Below are 20,299 nucleotides of genomic sequence, written 5' to 3'. Positions count from 1 at the left end.
AACCGTGTAACAGTGGCTCAAATGTCGATGGCGAAAAGGAGCATCGACAGCGGACATGCTTGACGGACCGACCGCACGATATTGATAGGGCCCGTCAAACGGCCATTGACCAGCACTCGCGACGTGGCACCTCGGAGGAGCCGCAAGGTGATGTGTATAAATCTGTGCGGGAAGGCCATGCGTCGGAGTACGTTTTCAAAAAAGTTATGGCTCGCTCTATCAAAGGCGTGGTCGAAGTATATTGTCACTAAGGCACCGCGACTGCGGCCAACACCGACTCAAAGGAAGGCCACGGCGCTTGTTCGTGACGTCACGTCAGCTAGGCTTGGCGAACGCCAGGTCTGTTGCAGGCATATTCATAATGGTGGTGTCTCCCTCTCTGACACAGGAAAAGGTGAAACTGTTGGCGGTAGTTGACCAACACACATTGTTCTGAGAGATTTCTGCAATCAATTAATTGTGCAATTCATTACACTTCTTAACAAATAGTGTACTCCTGAACTTAAATTTCCATCTGTTTTAAGGATTGGCATACAAAAACAACTTCATGGTCCAGCAGCAACAGAATTCGTGCTTCTTTACCTTATTTGTAAATCTGAGGAAGTTACGTTTGTACTGGGTTGCTTTTACAAGAAACTGTGAACATATTGGTGCTCTTCTTTAGGTATCTTGGTTGACTATGGGATGAGGAGAACTGAATGTTAATGAAATATCTTGCGATTGTACACGTTGGGGAAGGGCGGTGGGGGACAGAAGAAGAGGCAAAAGAGAGATACTTGTTTTATAAAATAAAATTTTTTTATCTTGTAAAGTTTCTCCTTTCAGTTGCAAGAAGGGAATGTTTATCTTTTCTAATGTTGTAAGGTGTCAGGCAAATCCAACACCTTCCATGAAAACCCTGACATGATAAGCAAATCCAGTAGTATGTCACATAGCTCCGAATAAATCGTGACATTAAATTAACCAAAGTAATACGAGTAACAAGTGAGCAAATGGAATACCACAGACTAACACAAGAATGCCTAAATGCATGTCATACCTTCCCACCGTGAGACAGACGCAGTTCCGAGGGGAGAAACGAGAACAGAAGCTGAGAGCAGAACCGTGTTAAGCTATAAGGCCCTACGATAAGGGACGGACACCCACGTCGCCAGCTAACCGCCAGGGCCACCCCCCAGCCCATGTTAAAAGCTAGAGCCCCCCAGAAGAACAGTATAGATCTTACGATAACACTGAAAGGGCCACACCAGCCGCAAGTTTTCTTACGATAACACTAAAAGGGCCACACCAGCTGCAAGTTTTAGCGTGAGACTTTTTCGCGTCTCTGTTACGTTGCAAACTTTAAAAACATTGCCCCACCAAGAAAAGTATAACGTTTCTCATTGGATAGACAGAATTTTTGTAGGCGGAGCTTAAGGTTAACATTGAGACCCTGGTTGGTCAGATGAAAACACAGCCAGATAGTTTTTTTTTTAAACCAACTTCGGTAAATTGTAGTAAGGAGAAGTTAGGAGAGAGTTGCTTCTGAGTCGGTGAGGTGCGTGGAGCTGTGCCGACAGACGCCCCGCCCGCATCTCGTGGTCGTGCGGTAGCGTTCTCGCTTCCCATGCCCGGGTTCCCGGGTTCGATTCCCGGCGGGGTCAGGGATTTTCTCTGCCTCGTGATGGCTGGGTGTTGTGTGCTGTCCTTAGGTTAGTTAGGTTTAAGTAGTTCTAAGTTCTAGGGGACTTATGACCACAGCAGTTGAGTCCCATAGTGCTCAGAGCCATTTGAACAGACGCCCCCTGACACTGCCTAACCAACGACAAGGTAATGAACGCACGCGATGCCGCATAACAGTGCATAAAGCTTCACTCAGAACTGCAGAAGACTCATCTGTTACACCCCCGTTTTGCGTAATACTAGTGTCGATCGTCAATTAAAGCTCATGGTATTCACATTTGCTACGTAAGTTAAAATCTGAAACGCGATGATTTTTCTGTTATATAATTATTGAGAAGCCACATCAGCCACTGTAATTTACGACAAGTTAGATATGTAATTAAAGATAATTGAGGGTCACTGTAGACCATTTTGATAGTTTTCTCTTTTGTAAAACTTAATTTAAACCTAGATTATAGATGTGATATGGCATAGGTCATCCTTCGATCCATTGTAGAACTTGGAAACCCATTCAGGGAATATTCGTTCACATTTTTGTTGAACGCAGTTGGTTTTTATCATCCTGTATTAAAACATTTCCTTTCATCAATAGTGCAATTTATAAACAATGTTTTGTGAGTAGAATAAAATTTCCAATGGTAAACTTAACTGCTTTTTCGACGTTATTTTACCAGCTAACTAAAAATAGGAAATCCTTGAACCCCTTCCACTAAATTTAGTTAGTATTAAGATTCTTTTACAGGGAGTGCAGTGGAGCTGACGCTGAAATCATTAAGTATTTGGTTATATCATCGCTAGTCTCACTGAACTCTTCTGAACTCTACATGTCATGTGTGGTCTGGCGTCTCCTTACCAGCAACAGGTCCCAGGTTCAAACTAGTCAGTTTCCTAAAAAACACGCTCAGAGCAGTATTTTCGATGTATGAAGCTATTTTGTTTCCCGTTTAGAATTCCGTTCGTTGAAAACGACTGTAATCTAATGACTGACAACAGTTGGACATTTACACATGTAAATTAGTTCACATTTCCAGTGACGATGTCAAACGAAACTAAATAAATAAGTAAAAGAAATGAGTTCATTGTAAGGGGGTTGGGGTAAGTTACGATAACAAAATGGATCAAGTAAATATAGTTACTTGAATGTAAAATTTGTGAAGCTTGCTATGGGGCAAAGCATCTTGTCATATTGATCTACGTTTGTTTCGACAGGATTCAGTAATACAGAACTATGATCTTCATTTGTAGCTTTACGACAGTAAGAAAATCTTTCATCTAAATAAAAGTGCAGAATCCAAAACAATACCTATCATTTTGTCCAAAAATAAGAGATTTATAGTGATAAGCACGCCCAGGCGTTTCTGCCTGCAACAGACCTGGCGTTCGCCGTGCCTAGCTGACGTGACGTCACCAACAAGCGCCGAGGCCTTCCTTTGAGTCGGTGTTGCTGCGGCAGGTCGTGGCCAGGGCAATTACGTCACGGAAATCGCTTAGTGCCGTCTGAATGTTACTGTCACCACCTAAGCACGTTTGATCCAGTGAAATGACCTGAGGGATTACGCGCCGAAGGCGAGCGGCAAGAACCCGGGTAAAAACTTGAAGTCACAATTTAACATGGTCAACGGCCGATAATGTCCAACTCCCCGATCTCCCGATGGCTTGGGGATCTTGATAAGCAAGCCTTCTACGAATTCTGGTGGGAGGGGAAGGTCAGAAGTCATCAGTTCTTCATACAGCGCAGTCTAGAGTCAGACCCTGATGTCGTGGAACGTGCGGTAAAACTCCAGCGGAAACCCATCGGGACCTGGGCCTCTGTTCACCGCACCCTTATGAACAGCATCGCGAGGTTATCAGCCGTAATTGTCGCTGTAAGAATCTCAGCACCAGCCCCGTCAAGGGTACCTGTCAAGGAACGGGGGACATCAGTCGTTGCAGTCATGTTCTGGTCCTCTGCTGTATAGAACTGTTTGTAGCGATCCACAAAGGCGTTTACGATATAATTCTGAGACGTCAACTGGCGACCATGTGGCATGTCGAGGGCATTGACCAGCTTTCTCCGACACCAATGCTTCCCTCGGATAATATGATGCTAGGACGGGGGTTCTTCTAGTACACAATCGTGACATATTGCTGGTACTAGTGTCCCTTCAAGGTGGTGACGCATAAGAGAAATTATCTTCGCCTTAACCCATTGAATTTCAACCAGTCGTTGAACAGAGGGGGCATAGTTGGAGAGTTCACGGAGAGTTGTGCAATATTATTCCATGGTATGTCGTTGCCACAGCATTTTGTCGCGAGCATAATTCATCATCGACCGACGTAAAGCCGTCGAGCCACCACCACGGTGTTTAAGAATACGCTAGAAGGCGTCTCTCATAGTTGTTCCAAGTCGTCTCTACGACCTGCCTGCATTTCGGATCCTTAAGATGGGCGATATTCAGCTTCCATAGGCCTCGACCGCCCCACACCTTCTGCCTCTGGAGCGAAACAATGCAAACGTAGACGATATGGTCGGAGAAGGCGGTAGGCCATAATTCAGTGTCAAGCGTGGCAGTTACGATTTCTTGGGAAACGTAGATATGATCAAGACCACTTGCTGAATGGCTGGTGATATACGTATGTCGAGGTCCATCACCATGCACGCGGTCCCAAGTATCGATGAGGTTCAGCCGTCCGCTGTGACCGAGCGGTCAGTCCGGAACCGCGCTGCTGTTTCAGGTTCTAATCCTGCCTCGGGCATGGATGTGTGTGATGTCCTTATGTTAGTTAAGTTTAAATAGTTCTAAGTCTAGGGGACTGATGACGTCAATTGTTAAGTCCCATAATGCTTAGAGCCATTTGAATTTTTTTTCGGTGAGTTTCAGTTCATGCACAAGCAGCTTGAGTTCCAGGCATGTAGTGAAATGAGGATGTTGGTCCTCCTGGATAATACAGAATTGAAGTTGCCGCTAAGAATAATATGGTCGAAGCGGCCCACAAAAAAAAGGAGCGACCTGTTCTGACAAGGGAACCTCCCCATCGCACCCCCCTCAGATTTAGTCATAAGTTGGCACAGTGGATAGACCTTGAAACACTGAACGCAGATCACTCGAGAAAACAGGAAGAAGTTGTATGGAACTATGAAAAAATAAGCAAAATTTACAAACTGACTAGTCCATCTGCAAGATAAGCAACATAAAAGATAATCTGAGCTCGGGATCGTCGTGGTCCCGTGGTTAGCGTGTGCAGCTGCGGAACGAAAGGTTGTTGGTTCGAGTCTTCCCTCGAGTGAAAATTTTACTTTCCTTATTTTCGCAAAGTTATGATCTGTCCGTTCGTTCATTGACGTCTCTGTCCACTATAATACGTTTAGTGTCTGTGTTTTGCGACCGCACCGCAAAACTGTGCGATCAGTAGACGAAAGGACGTGCCTCTCCAATGGGAACCGAAAACATTTGATCGCAAGGTCATAGGTCAACCGATTCCTCCACAGGAAAACACGTCTGATATATTCTATACGACAATGGTGACGGCATGTGCGTCACATGACAGGAATATGTTGTCGACCCACCTAACTTGTACACTTGGCGAATGGGTAAAAAGATTCTTCTACCTTGCCTGATTTAGGTTTTCTTGTGGATGTGATAATCACTCCCAAAAAAGTGATGAAAACATAAGAGTTTGTCACATAAACTGCAACAAATGAATGCAACAGTTTCACAGTCGCTCAGTTTTCCCTGTGCTCTGTCAAAACATATGTTTTAACGTTTTCAAATTTTTCCGTGTGTAGACCGTCAAATCCTGCATATGTCCAAGCAAATCTGAACATGTCCTGGAATTTTGGAGATCGAAGTTGATTTTGTATGAGTGCCTGAACTTTGATAATTGTCTGAAAATAAAAAAATTAAAATTTTCACTCTAGGCAAGACTTGAACCGAGGGCCTCTCGTTCCTCAGCTGCTCACGCTAACCACGAGACCACTGCGCTCCTGAGCTCTCAATATCCTTGATGCTGCCTATCTTGCACATGGACTACTCAGTTTGTATATCATGCCTATTTTTTTCCTAGTTCCACAGAACTTCTTCCTGTTTTCTCCATTGATCTGTGTTCAGTTTTTCAAGGCCTATCCACTGTGCCAACTTATAACTAAATCTGAGGGGAGTGCAATGGGGAGGTTCCCTTGTGAGTAGAATGCCGACCGTTCCCATCGCTTGGCCGTGTCCGAGGGAGCGAAAACTTTGATGATTCGGACACGGTGGAAATAACAGCAAGATGGTAGATAAATTACATCATCTACCTCAATGCCTTCCTTTAAAAGACAGCCGTCCGACTGCTACTGTCAGCACACGGCGTGAGATAAGAAACATAGCCATAGATATCGGGAAACGTCGCTAGGCGAACTTCCTGCAGAAGGGCAACATCGAGGTCCGACCCCCTCAGCCAATGATGTTGTTTGGCACTGATGGAGCGAATCATGTAGGCTTGTCGCGGAGTTGGGACTACTGGCACACTCATGGAGGCACGAAGAGCAGCAGCGAACAGGAACTTTGTCCCGGCAGGATGCACATCCCCATCCAGTAACCCTGTAGATTAGCAGTCGTGGGTTGGAGCAGCAACATTCGCTGCTGTCACAACAGTGGGTGTTTCGTCGTCTACATCGTCAGTCCACTCGAAGGTGCGTGGAAGTGTGCGTCCAGTGGAGTACCTGTGGAGTCCGAAGGCGGCGTCACATCGGCGGTGGAAGAGTGGTGCTGGCTCAGCTGCTGTTCAACGTCCATAGGTACTGCACCTGGCGCATGCGAAGATGGTTGCACCTCAGACGGGGGCAGGCTTGTGCTTCCACCACGGAATTGCCCATCGGGGGAACATCTTGAGAGTTGTGAACCTCATCGTCTTGAGACTGCGTCCTGCAAGTGTCTGAAGGGGCGATCCGCCGTTTCCGACTTCTCTTCGGCGACCGTTGCTTGCGCACGTGGTCTTCAGTGTCCGAAGACGCCTGGGGAGCCGGATGGTCAAGCACAAAAGCGTCGGTAGGCACAACCATGGAGTCAAGGTCTATCCCCTGCATCATTGCACATCACGGTAGGAGGAGGCAAGGGCGTCGGTCCGTCCACAACAGCCTGAGGCAATGCCGGAGACGACGATGTGCGGCCTTTACGCCCCACCAGCGTCGCATCAGAAGTTGACAGTGCGTCTAGCAGCTGCAGTGCCCTTCCAGCCAGACTCGTGGTTCGATACATGGGACAGCTGACACAAGGGCTCAGACTAAGCACTGACTAGTCGGTAATCAGCACTCAGCAATCAGGCATTTGTTAAGAATGGTGCGGTATTTATGTTTGCGCTTCCCATGTGCCCTGTGGTGGTGATGATGCCTATGACATCATGTTTCCTGGTTTTCTCTCGCTCTCAGCTCTCCTAGTGACTTCAGACTTTAACAACTTCACCTTTCAGAGTCTCTTTTCCGCTGGCTCGACACTTGAGTACATATTGTTGCACTGTTCCTAACCTTCCTTACGAAACTCTGCTCGGTCACTAGTATGACGGTATCTCTCGGCTTCTGTGATGTTATTATGTTTCCTGGGAGACTTGGGCTCTCGGTCGTTCCGCATGCTGTGATAGCCTCCGTGTTTACCACAACTGGCTCAGCATTTCCTCCTAGCTGGCAGTCTACGGTCACTGGCACAGGTGGTTTGGCTTCCAGGAGCTGGAAAGGTAGAACTTGGACTAAATTTTAGTGCACGCCAGGGATACTATCCCGGGACGTAATAGTATTGCACTGCCATTCAGTTCTGAGTAAGTTCAAAATTTCAAGTACCTAGTTCATCAGGAAGTTAGTTTGAAACAAATTGCAAAATTTGTACCTAATAAGCAGCGACATAGACAGACAAGAAAGCGACCCAATAAAAAGTGTTAAAAAGCAATGTTGTTGTCAACCCTAAGGTCAGTTTAACAACCGTGGTGCTTTATTAGCCAGGATCGTATTGGAGATGGTGTGTCCTGGTCTTCCTCCTAATTTGAAATTATTGCCCAGTCAGTTATGCACCTCGTAATTTTCCACATAATAAATATCGCCATATGTGAAAGAATTGATAAGTGACAGATGACAATCAGAGGACTGACGAAAATTCGAACCCCAGACCTATGAGTGAGTAGTTCAGCACTTAACCACAGAGCCACTGAGACAAACTGCTCTGTGAGCATATGAAATCGAAAATGTCGGTTTCTGCATCTACACGAGTATTCTGAAATTCACATCTTAGTGCTTGGCAAAAGGTCCATAGTCTTTCAGACTATTTATTGACAGTTCTGCTCTAGAATATCATGTAGAAAAATGGACGCCTAAATATTTCTGTGCGGGCCCTGAGTCATTATGACGATAATTTCAGTCTATAAAAATGGTAATCAACAAAATATATTCGAATTCGGAGGAGAAAGATGAGTATGAACTCTAACAAAATGGTTTAAATATAACAGAGCGGCGTCATATTATTCTAGTGAGATATTCACTTCATCAATAGTTATTGATGACGGCAACAAAACACAAAGGATTATCAGTATTTCCAGAAGCAACTTGAGTATGACTGGTATTTCGGGCTGATAACCCAGACGTGATTATTATCTCTTACTTGTATTTACGCCCGAGAAATGGCAGATGATGATACATTTCTTTTCACTGGTGCTTAACAGTTTCTGTAGTGTGAAATAAGCAATGATCTAGCGGGGAGGGAATTAGACCCTGCCAACGTTCCAGTCCTCCCAGGGCACCCCAGGTCGCCTGAGCATGTTATCAAATGAATGCAGGGCAACTTTCCCAGACGCGAAAGGTAGCTGGGGACCTGTGCTGTGTACCTGCCCCCTTCTAGTGCTCTGTACATACAGCCAGGCCAATACCCACTTGAGGGATTGTGCTACAGATTTTACTTCACCATTCGTTTGATAAATCAATCTAGAATAAATAACTTGCAATGAAACTCACATTTTAGCAATCTAAAGACAATGTACAGTAACAAGAAAGCTATCCGTTGTTTGAAACATTTTGCAGTGGTGGAAAGACTTACTCGGTCATGCATTTGCATACAGAGAAGAGAACGCCATCATGCTGTATGTGTCATTTCATCAGCGAAAATGCGTTGTTTTTCGGGGTTTCATATAATCAAAAATGTACACATCCTTCCGGAAAACACTGTTGTAGTATCTTCTACACTGTATAGATTTGTGAGATATCCATTCATTTACTAACTGTAAAAAATACCCGAATGTGCATATTACATAATTTGCGCAGTAGAACGTCCAAACTCATTATAGCGGTCACAAATCTTCGCAACATGTATGACTTGCATTCAATTGCGTCCATGGATTATACTTAGTTGTGCCTGTAGTGGTCTAGCTGGTGGGCCACTCGACTCCCCATTTCAGTTGCAGGCAGGGGATGGGATTTTACCACGTTTTTAATAGGTCGCTTTCTTGTCTTTCTGCGTCTTCGGTACAAGTATTGCAATTGATTTTAATCTAACTTCCCGATGAGGTTGTTTGTTGTTGTGGTCTTCAGTCCAGAGACTGGTTTGATGCAGCTCTCCATGCTACTCTATCCTGCGCAAGCGTCTTCATCTCCCAGTACCTACTGCAACCTACATCCTTCTGAATCTGTTTAGTGTAGTCATCTCTTGGTCTCCCTCTACGATTTTTACCCTCCACACTGCCCTCCAATACTAAATTGGTGATCCCTTGATGCCTCAGAATATGCCCTGCCAACCGATGAGGTAAAGATCTGAATTTTTAAACATAGCTCAGACCTGGATTATATTACAGTAGTGTGGGGGTAATCAGAACTACCTGTGAGAGGAAAGCCGTCGGGGTGAAAAAACTGGGTGACGAAACATAACGCAGGGCATCTCCTGTCCAACTGGGGTTCCTGCACGATGGCTGTGCTTAGCAGACTGCGGCATAGCTCGTACAGACGCTCTCTTGTTTGTCTGTTTTTCAATTCGGTATATATTTGGCAACTGATTTTAAATTAACTTCCCGATGACCCAGAGACTTCCGACCTTTCACCATAGCTCACAAGTGGATGACAATGTAATATTAATTCGCTTTCGTATCTGGTGTGTGGCCAATGGTACTCTGAGTAGCACTGGCTTTTTCCCATTTTCCTGATGCAGTCGCTAATGGTTAGCGAAAAGAACAGTTGCTGGTAAGCCAACGCGTGAGCTCGAATCTTTCTAATTTTTGCCTACACGGTCTTTGCGTGAGATATATGTAGGTAGAACCAAAATATTGATTGACTCAGGTGAAGAGAAACTGAGATAAACCAGAATGTCTCTTTTGTAATCTCATCAAAATATTTGGAATCAATAGAAAAATTTGTCACGCACAAGACGACAAGGCAGAAAATTATTTAAATAGAAACTAATTTTCAATAAACCACACTTCTAAATCGGACTAAAAAAGTATATAATAATTTCTTCGAGCCCATACAAATTACTAACCCCATACGGATGGTTATAAAAATTGTTGATTGTGAATTTTAACAGCTATAAAAGTACTTGTAAGGTTTAAAACGAAAAACATTTGCCACATACAAGACATAATTGATGTGTGAATAGTTCACCTCATTGCGAGGGACATTCAGTATGTAATACAACGCTTTTTTTCAGGACCAGTTTCGACTGAAAATTTGCGGAATTTGTCCTCTCTGCTCCTTTTTTGACTTTCCTCTCTGTGAGGAAGTTCAAGTGGAAGTTTGTGGCCTGTTGGCCTTCACTCCCCTAAGAATCTGGATGAAACTTCTTTCTTGGAATTTTTGATAATATCTGGAACTGGCAAGGAGTGCCGATAATTATTTCTTGTTCTTGTCGATGTGACGCTTTTTCTTCTTCTTCTTACTGGTGACTGAGAACTGTTCCTCGGTGTTGGTTTGATACGTAGCATATTCTGTCTTCAGTTGTTCTCCGTTGTACACAGAACAGATTAGACCCTTCATCTGCAGGGTAGCGAAGACAGGGTAGGAATTAATTAGCTCATAATCCTTCCTGGAGAGTCCAATATGACCTTCTGGATAGTCAAGTCCATGATGTAGCAGTGTCGGTGTTGGATTGTTTGGTGGGACGAAAGGATTGGGATTTTTGTGGTGGGGGTATGTACCGTCGCGAAGCGAACTAGCAATCTTCTTCAGTACAGCACTTGCGCTGTACAAGTCCGGAAGCGGGAGGAATGGTACTTCTTCCCACTCTTCTTCCTCTTGTGCAGCTGCTTCGGTGTCCTTTTGCTGTGTCGCCTCCCCTTTGGCAGGCTCGTCGGTTTGCGTGGCCACCGTTGCGAACTCTCTCTCTCGTGCAGGAGTCGTCTGGGTGGCGGCGTCTTCTCTGGTGGCGGAGGCTTCTTTGGCTGAGCGAAGTTCCTGCGTCAGCGCAGCAATCTGACGCCGAGCCTCGCCCAGTTCCGCCAACATGGCCGCCCGCTCTTACGCCATGGCGGATTTGAAGGCGGACATGGCTTCTTGTACAGCGTCATTTAGACGCATGGAGACGACGTCTTCTGTACAAGAGACCACCTCTTCATGTGTGGTGGCCACTTGCTTCTGCGTCGTCTTCTTGTCCGGTCCGCGCCAATTCCTCTTGTAGGCGCAGGAACGGGCGTTCGCCGCGTGTGCACCGCCACAGTAGTCGCAGGTACAAGGAGCATCCTTCTCCTTCTTGCAGTCGTGCGTGTCATGTGCTCGCGCACACTTCAAACACGAGACTGCGCCGCTGCAATGCTTGGCGCCGTGGTCAAGCTTTTGGCAGTGAAAGCACTGCGCTACAGTCTTCTTCCGGTTGCCGGACGTTCCTGCTAGCGTGAGCAGAAAACTCCGCCAGGGCTGCAGCTTTACGTCCCCTTCCGCGTCCCGACATCTCGAGCAGCAACAGCGACAACAGCGATCCGTACCTCTCTGCAGCCTGAGCGGGAGTGCGGAATTTGTTGTGTGGTGAAATAATCCCGCTACATCCCCTACAGTCCCCTGAAGTTCCCATAGGTGGCGGCGCTATAGGTGGCCTTCAAACTGGCGTCTGTAACGCAGGTGCGTTCCAGCAAAGGTCTCTCACTGAACTTCTTTTGTCAGAAAACCATGACATCGCAGATATTCATAGGTGCTTCAAGAATGCCTACGTAGACCTAGCAGTGAACAAAAGCACAGTGAGTCGTCGGGCGAGGCGTCTGACAACAAAGTCACGCAACCTCCTCACATCTGCTGCCTGCCGGCCGGCCGCACACAGCTGTGACTCCTGAAATGCTGGAACGTGCAGACACTCTCATTCGAGTTGATCGGTGGATCACAATCTTGCGCCTCGCTGAACAACTTGGTAGTGCAGACACACTCGTCTGCCAGATAGAGTGCTCACGCGTGTTTGCCCGCAGTGTTCTTCGCCTCGTAACAGAAGGTCATAAAGGGCAACGAAGGACCGTCTGTGCGAAATTATTTGCAAGTTACGAGGCTGATCGTGGCAAAAAATATGTTCAAATGTGTGTGAAATCTTATGGGACTTAACTTCTAAGGTCATCAGTCCCTAAGCTTACACACTACTTAACCTAAATTATCCTAAGGACAGACACACACCCATGCCCGAGGGAGGACTCGAACCTCCGCCGGGACCAGCCGCACAGTCCATGACTGCAGCGTCTGAGACCGCTCGGCTAGTCCCGCGCGCCGATCGTGACAATTTGACAATTTTTTGTCGACACAGGCGATGAACATGGGTTCTCTATTTCGAACCGAAACAAAATGGCAATCCATGCAGAGTCTCCACCACATCTCCTCTGAAGAAAAAGTTCAAAGCCGTACGCTCAGCCGGTAAATTAATGGCGACAGTCTTGTGGGATTCTGAAAGAGATATTCTGTTTGACGTCCTCCCTCATGGTGCAACGATCAGCTCTGCAGTGTGTTGTAGTACCCTCAGGAAACTGAAGAAACGACTTTGTCGCCACAAAAATGCAAACGAACTTTCTCTTCTCCACGACAACGCAAGGTCTCACACAAGTCTGCGCACCCGGAAGGAGCTCAAAAAACTTCATTGAACTGTTCCTCATCCACCCTATAGATCTGATGTCGAACCTTCCGCCTTCTATCTCTTTGTACCAATCAAAGGTGCGTGGATGATGAGAAGGCTATTGATGTAGCAAGATGTTGGCTCCGGCGTCGAACAGTGGAGTGGTACCACACAGACCATCCCAATAAGGTGGCGTAACGCCGTGGCATTGAACGAAGATTTTGTCCAAAAATAGGGTTCTGTAGTCAAAAGAGTGAGAAATAATATGGTCTACTGGATTCCTGAATAAAACCGGCCTGCTTTCAGAAAAAAATGGGTTGCATTGCTTATTGAACGCACTTTCTACTTTCCCTTGCATATGAACCAGGTTTTAAAATCTTATAAATATGTTCATAACTATTAACAATTTGCAGTCACGCATTCTTAGGACTAACTCTATGGGGTCAGGAATCTGTATGAGGCTTTGAGAAATTGTTTTATACTTTTTCGTCCGATTTAAAAATATGGTTCACTAAAACTGATGTTTATTTACACTACTGGCCATTAAAATTGCTACACCAAGAAGAAACGCAGCTGATAAACGGGTATTCATTCGACAAATATATTATACTAGAACTGACATGTGATTACATTTTCACGCAATTTGGGTGCATAGATCCTGAGAAATCAGTACTCAGAACAACCACCTCTGGCCGTAATAACGGGCTTGATACACCTGAGCATTGAGTCAAACAGAGCTTCGATGGCGTGTACAGGTATAGATGCCCATGCAGCTTCAACACGATACCACAGTTCATCAAGAGTAGTGACTGGCGTATTGTGACGAGCCAGTTGCTCGGCTACCATTGACCAGACGTTTTCAATTGGTGAGAGATCTGGAGAATGTGCTGGCCAGGGCAGCAGTCGAACATTTTCTGTATCCAGAAAGGCCCGTACAGGACCTGCAACATGCGGTCGTGCATTATCCTGCAGAAATGTAGGCTTTCGCAGGGATCGAATGAAGGGTAGTGCCACGGGTCGTAACACATCTGAAATGTAACGTCCACTGTTCAAAGTGCCGTCAATGCGAACAAGAGGTGACCGAGACGTGTAACCAATGGCACCCCATACCATCACGCCGGCTGATACGCCAGTATGACGATGATGAATACAAGCTTCCAATGTGCGTTCACCGCGATGTCGCCAAGCACGGATGCGACCATCATGATGCTGTAAACAGTACCTGGATTCATCCGAAAAAATGACGTTTTGCCATTCGTCCACCCAGGTTCGTCCTTGAGTACACCATCTCAGGCGCTCCTGTCTGTGACGCAGCGTCAAGGGTAACCGGATCCATGGTCTCCGAGCTGATAGTCCGTGCTGTAGCAAACGTCGGCGAACTGTTCGTGCAGATGGTTGTTGTCTTGCAGACGCCCCCATCTGTTGACTCAGGGATCGAGACGTGGCTGCACGATCCGTTACAGCCGTGCGGATAAGATGCCTGTCATCAAGACTGTTAGAGATACGAGGCCGTTGGGATCCAGCACAGCGTGCCATATTACCCTCCTGAGCCCACCGATTCCATATCCTGCTAACAGTCATTGGATCTCGACCAACGAGAGCAGCAATGTCGCGATACGATAAACCGCAATCGCGATAGGCTACAATCCGACCTTGATCAAAGTCGGAAACGTGATGGTACGCATTTCTCCTCCTTACACGAGGCATCACAACAACGTTTCACCTAGCAACGTACGTCAACTACTGTTTGTGTATAAGAAATCGGTTGGAAACTTTCCTCATGTCAGCACGTCGTAGGTGTCGCCACCGGCGCCAACCTTTTGTGAATGCTCTGAAAAGCTAATCATTTGCATATCACAGCGTCTTCTTCCTGTCGGTTAAATTTCGCGTCTGTAGCTCGTCATCTTCGTGGTGTAGCAATTTTAATGGCCAGTAGTGTAAATGTGTATTTACTCGTACCCATCCCACCAGGAGTCCATAGATCCATTCAGCCTGCAATAAAATGAGTACATGAGAACATTCCCGGGGGTAAAAAGACGGCGAGTGGGCTGTTGCAGTGTGGAAAGGCAGTTCTCTGTCTGCAGGCAGTCCAATGGTTCGGTCACGGGATAGTGAAACGGACTTTATCTTTTAATCATACTTAGTTAGTCACCTCAGATTTATTTACAACTCTCTGCTTATAATTTACAATACGCTACATATTGCAGTTATAAGCAGAAAAAGGCTTAACAAGTGTCAAACATAATAAATCTGCCACGTACATTACAAATTTTATTTCTAACATGGTTTGGATATTTGCACTACAAAGTGGACTAGGATACATTTCTTGACTGGCATTTGTGAACTTGATCGGGGACCACAACAGGAGACCCTACTTGATAACTAATATGGACGCTGTATCACCAGCCTCTCCTATTCTGAAGATCACAGAAATGAGTTCCGTCGTCTCTTCGCTTTTCCTAGTAACTATGATCAGTTTAACAATATTACGACTAACTTCTGTGATACTAGCTCTGAGTACATCTGTGAATGGTTTCCACGCAAAGAATCCACGTGAGCGGTACTCGTTCACCATCACATGGTTAAGGAGACATGGTCGCTAGCTACACTACGTCACACCACAGTGCGAATTGTACTGAGAAGCAGAGGTAGCACGCACCTCCATACACGAGGTCGCTTACACACGCCTGTGCGGCGGTGCTCCACTTGCAGGTAAACTAGGTCGATTCCAGGTGGTGGAGGAATTTTTCACTTGCAGTATTTGGCCGTCAAGGGTAGGGGATGTGGTAGGGTAAAATTCCAAATCACCAGTCTTCGCAACAATGTCCTGGATCAACCCACTTCTTCCCAGTGGTGCGACACGCAAATGGATGTTCTTCTCCACAAAATACAGTCAGAATTAACTTATTATACAAAACTCATAATCTATGTGTTAAAAAGCATTCACTGTCGAGTTTTTTTTTTATATTTCACAATTAGTCTAACACTTCGTGAATAACAAAAAGAAAAAAAGAACACTGAAAACTTCGTGTCGTGTGTACGCAACTCTAGGAAGAAATGGGCTAAATTCCAAACATCTCGGCAGTGTTTCATGAAGTGAGGGCATGCGACAGTATAGATGGTGGTCCGTCCGTCGAATGGGACGTTAGTCTTGAGGGCCCCATTGGTGCTATTCGAGAGGATGGACTGTATCATCATCAATCAACACAAACGTAACATTACACTATACACGCATGCATAACATGCATCTACACTCCATAAATATATACGCACAATTCTCACATATCCTCAACGAAAGGGGCCAATTTGCTCAGTGGAACACCTTGTCCGGAAGGTGGTGGAACACACTCCGTGCGATATCTCAGCCAACAATGCGATACGACATTAAGATTTTTAGTAAAGGAAGCGCATCATCCTCGCGAATACTGAAACTTCACGCTCTCTACACTACAGTGTGAGCCTGAGTGAGCGTCTCACGAACTGCGCGGCCCCTCCTGCCGGAGGTTCGAGACCTCCCTCGGGCATGGGTGTGTGTGTTGTTCTTAGCATATGTCAGTTTAAGTAGTGAGTATGACTAGTGACCGATGACCTCAGCAGATTGGTCCCTCAGAACTTCACACACATTTCAACAGTTTTTTGAGTGAGCGTCTCGTAGCCGTATACGCCATTCGCGCAGCTGCGTCATTAGGCGAAATAGTATTGGCCACCTTCAGCAACTTGTGCCAAGCTATGCAAAGCTTATTCGCAGTTTGAGCTAGAATTCCACTCTGTACTATCTCTTGCGAGCAGTGCTAATGTATATGAAAATACGAGGGCAGTTCAATAAGTAATGCAACACATTTTTTTTCTCGGCCAATTTTGGTTGAAAAAACCGGAAATTTCTTGTGGAATATTTTCAAACATTCCCGCTTCGTCTCGTATAGTTTCATTGACTTCCGACAGGTGGCAGCGCTGTACGGAGCTGTTAAAATGGCGTCTGTAACGGATGTGCGTTGCAAACAATGGGCAGTGATCGAGTTTCTTTTGGCGGAAAACCAGGGCATCTCAGATATTCATAGGCGCTTGCAGAATGTCTATGGTGATCTGGCAGTGGACAAAAGCACGGTGAGTCGTTGGGCAAAGCGTGTGTCATCATCACCGCAAGGTCAAGCAAGACTGATCTCCCGCGTGCGGGCCGGCCGTGCACAGCTGTGACTCCTGCAATGGCGGAGCGTGCGAACACACTCGTTCGAGATGATCGACGGATTACCATCAAACAACTCAGTGCTCAACTTGGCATCTCTGTTGGTAGTGCTGTCACAATTGTTCACCAGTTGGGATATTCAAAGGTTTGTTCCCGTTGGGTCCCTCGTTGTCTAACCGAACACCATAAAGAGCAAAGGAGAACCATCTGTGCGGAATTGCTTGCTCGTCATGTGGCTGAGGGTGACAATTTCTTGTCAAAGATTGTTACAGGCGATGAAACATGGGTTCATCACTTCGAACCTGAAACAAAACGGCAATCAATGGAGTGGCGCCACACCCACTCCCCTACCAAGAAAAAGTTTAAAGCCATACCCTCAGCCGGTAAAGTCATGGTTACAGTCTTCTGGGACGCTGAAGGGGTTATTCTGTTCGATGTCCTTCCCCATGGTCAAACGATCAACTCTGAAGTGTATTGTGCTACTCTTCAGAAATTGAAGAAACGACTTCAGCGTGTTCGTAGGCACAAAAATCTGAACGAACTTCTCCTTCTTCCTGACAACGCAAGACCTCACACAAGTCTTCGCACCCGAGAGGAGCTCACAAAACTTCAGTGGACTGTTCTTCCTCATGCACCCTACAGCCCCGATCTCGCACCGTCGGATTTCCATATGTTTGGCCCAATGAAGGACGCAATCCGTGGGAGGCACTACGCGGATGATGAAGAAGTTATTGATGCAGTACGACGTTGGCTCCGACATCGACCAGTGGAATGGTACCGTGCAGGCATACAGGCCCTCATTTCAAGGTGGCGTAAGGCTGTAGCACTGAATGGAGATTACGTTGAAAAATAGTGTTGTGTAGCTAAAAGATTGGGGAATAACCTGGTGTATTTCAATGCTGAATAAAACAACGCCTGTTTCAGAAAAAAAATGTGTTGCATGACTTATTGAACTGCCCTCGTATACTACTACAGACTTCACACATATCAGTTGAAGTATCAGTTAGTGCAATTTTTAGCGTAGCAGCCACAGTTGAAAACACTGCAGGAAGTTCTGCTACAGCAGGCTGATGTGTTATATAAGATCGAAACATAGTTATTCCATCTGACAGAGAGCCCTCTCTTGCATTACTTGAGGCTTGTGAAAATTGGGACTCATTAAGTATCAATTTGGCTCTGAGCACTATGGGACTTCTGAGGTCATCAGTCCCCTAGAACTTAGACCTTCTTAAACCTAACTAACCTAAGGACATTACACACATCCATGCCCGAGGCAGGATTCGAACCTGCGACCGTAGCGGTCGCGCGGTTCCAGACTGTAGAACCGCTCTGCCACTCTGGCCGGACATCAAGTATCCACTTGGTACTTACCATGTACTTGACGGAAATGCACGGCAATAGTTTTTCTTGTCTTAGATATGTTCTCAAACTCCTGGTTAGTTGAAGTTAGCTCCGCTAACGAACCCAGCACTGTCGATTTTGTCGAAATCTATGCGTTGCCAGGATGGTAGTATCTGGCCTCGGTCACTGACCTACACAGGATAAGTCGCATATGCCACTCCTGAGCGCCAACAGTTTATGGTTAATCTTTTGTACATGACATTGTAATCCGAAGAAACAAAGAGATCTATGACATTGTTGACTGGCAGACCCGGAGGGGTAGCTTGAGTCGCCTAATACGGAAGTTTCTTCCACACTGAATGGTCCATTTCCTCGTGGTGGGTGAAAGTTGTGTCTTAAGTGTATTTGTTGAGTGGAGCTGATTGTAACATATTTATATACGATAGTGTGGTGGTGAGAGAAGAGACAGCCCTTCCACACTGGAAAGCTAAAAAAATGAGGAATTCTTGACTAAATCTAACTGAATGCCTTAAATAAACATTAGAAAGTATCAGGGGATAACGCTGCATAAAAACCAAACGCCCTCGCGCTTCTCCTCTGAGAGCCCGTGTAATACGAGCATGACAAACATTTCGCTACATAGCACAAATAAGAATTGGTAATGTAGTTTCAAATATTTGGCAACCCTCTGATAGTGCATTTACTTTCGTCTGTGGTCCTGAATCGGCCCGCTAAATTCACTTGGCATTCTCCTTTCCACTTCGATGACTTACGCTGCATTAATCCTGATGTCAGATGATCCAGTGAGAGAGAAAATTTAATTTTTGAACTCCCAGAGTGCCGCCCTTCCCATAAGTAACAACTGTTCTTATAAGCAACGTTGCGCTGAGAGACCACAATGACTGGGAGCTGCTGCCTTCTTAGCTTCAGTCTGCCTCGAGCTGTTGTGGCGAGCAGTCGCTCAGCGGAGCTCTTTGTGGCTGTTCCTCGCGAGGCAAGCTTGCTTACTTCGCTAGTTGCAGTTTCTAGCTGTATACTGTGAGTGTTGTATTTTGTTTGATTTCTGATACTTAGTGCCGTCTGGAGGATAATGACTGATCTTTCTGTGTATCGTTTTTGAAGAAGAATACGATGACTTATAGAGACACCAACAAGTTATCGTTCAGTAGTGAATGTTGTAAGCCTGGTTCGCGCAAAATTCTTCACTTTGCCACTGAAACGGTAGAAATCTCCTTTGGCCATATCATTGGTATTGTAGTGTCACAGATTGCCGCTGTCATTTATGTCAAATTAAAATATAATTAATTGTGTAACAGTATTGTAGAAAAGTATGGAGGTATCTTGAAGTTCGAACTTGTGGAAGGGAACATTAGATAAGTGAAAGGGTCGCGTGCATGGATGGTTCTCCGTACCGAGTCAGTATTCGAACTGACTTTCGAAGTTCCTCGTGAACATACACTACTGGCCACTAAAATTGCTACACCACGAGGATGACGTGCTACAGACGCGAAATTTAACCGACAGGAAGAAGATGCTGTGATATGCAAATGAGTTTTCAGAGCATTCACACAAGGTTGGCACCGGTGGCGACACCTACGACGTGCTGACATGAGGAAAGTTTCCAACCGATTTCTCATACACAAACACCAGTTGACCGGCGTTGCCTGGTGAAACGTTGTTGTGATGCCTCCTGTAAAGAGGAGAAATGCGTACAATCACGTTTCCGACTTTGATAAAGGTCAGATTGTAGCCTATCGCGATTGCGGTTTATCGTGTCGCGACATTGCTGCGCGCGTTGGTCGAGATCCAATGATTGTCTGCAGAATATGGAATCGGTGGGTTCTGGAGGGTAATACGGAACGCCGTGCTGTATTCCAACGGCCTCGTATCACTAGCAGTCGAGATGACAGACATCTTATCCGCATGGCTGTAATGGATCGTGCAGCCACGTCTCGATCCCTGAGTCAACAGATGGGGATGTCTGCAAGACAACGACCATCTGCACGAACAGTTCGCCGACGTTTGCTACAGCACGGACTATCAGCTCGGAGACCATGGCTGCGGTTACCCTTGACGCTGCCTCACAGACAGGAGCGCCTGCGATCGTGTACTC

The sequence above is a fragment of the Schistocerca americana genome, chromosome X, assembly GCF_021461395.2.
Source record: "Schistocerca americana isolate TAMUIC-IGC-003095 chromosome X, iqSchAmer2.1, whole genome shotgun sequence".
Lineage (NCBI taxonomy): Eukaryota > Metazoa > Arthropoda > Insecta > Orthoptera > Acrididae > Schistocerca > Schistocerca americana.
This window is presented reverse-complemented; position numbering follows the sequence as displayed.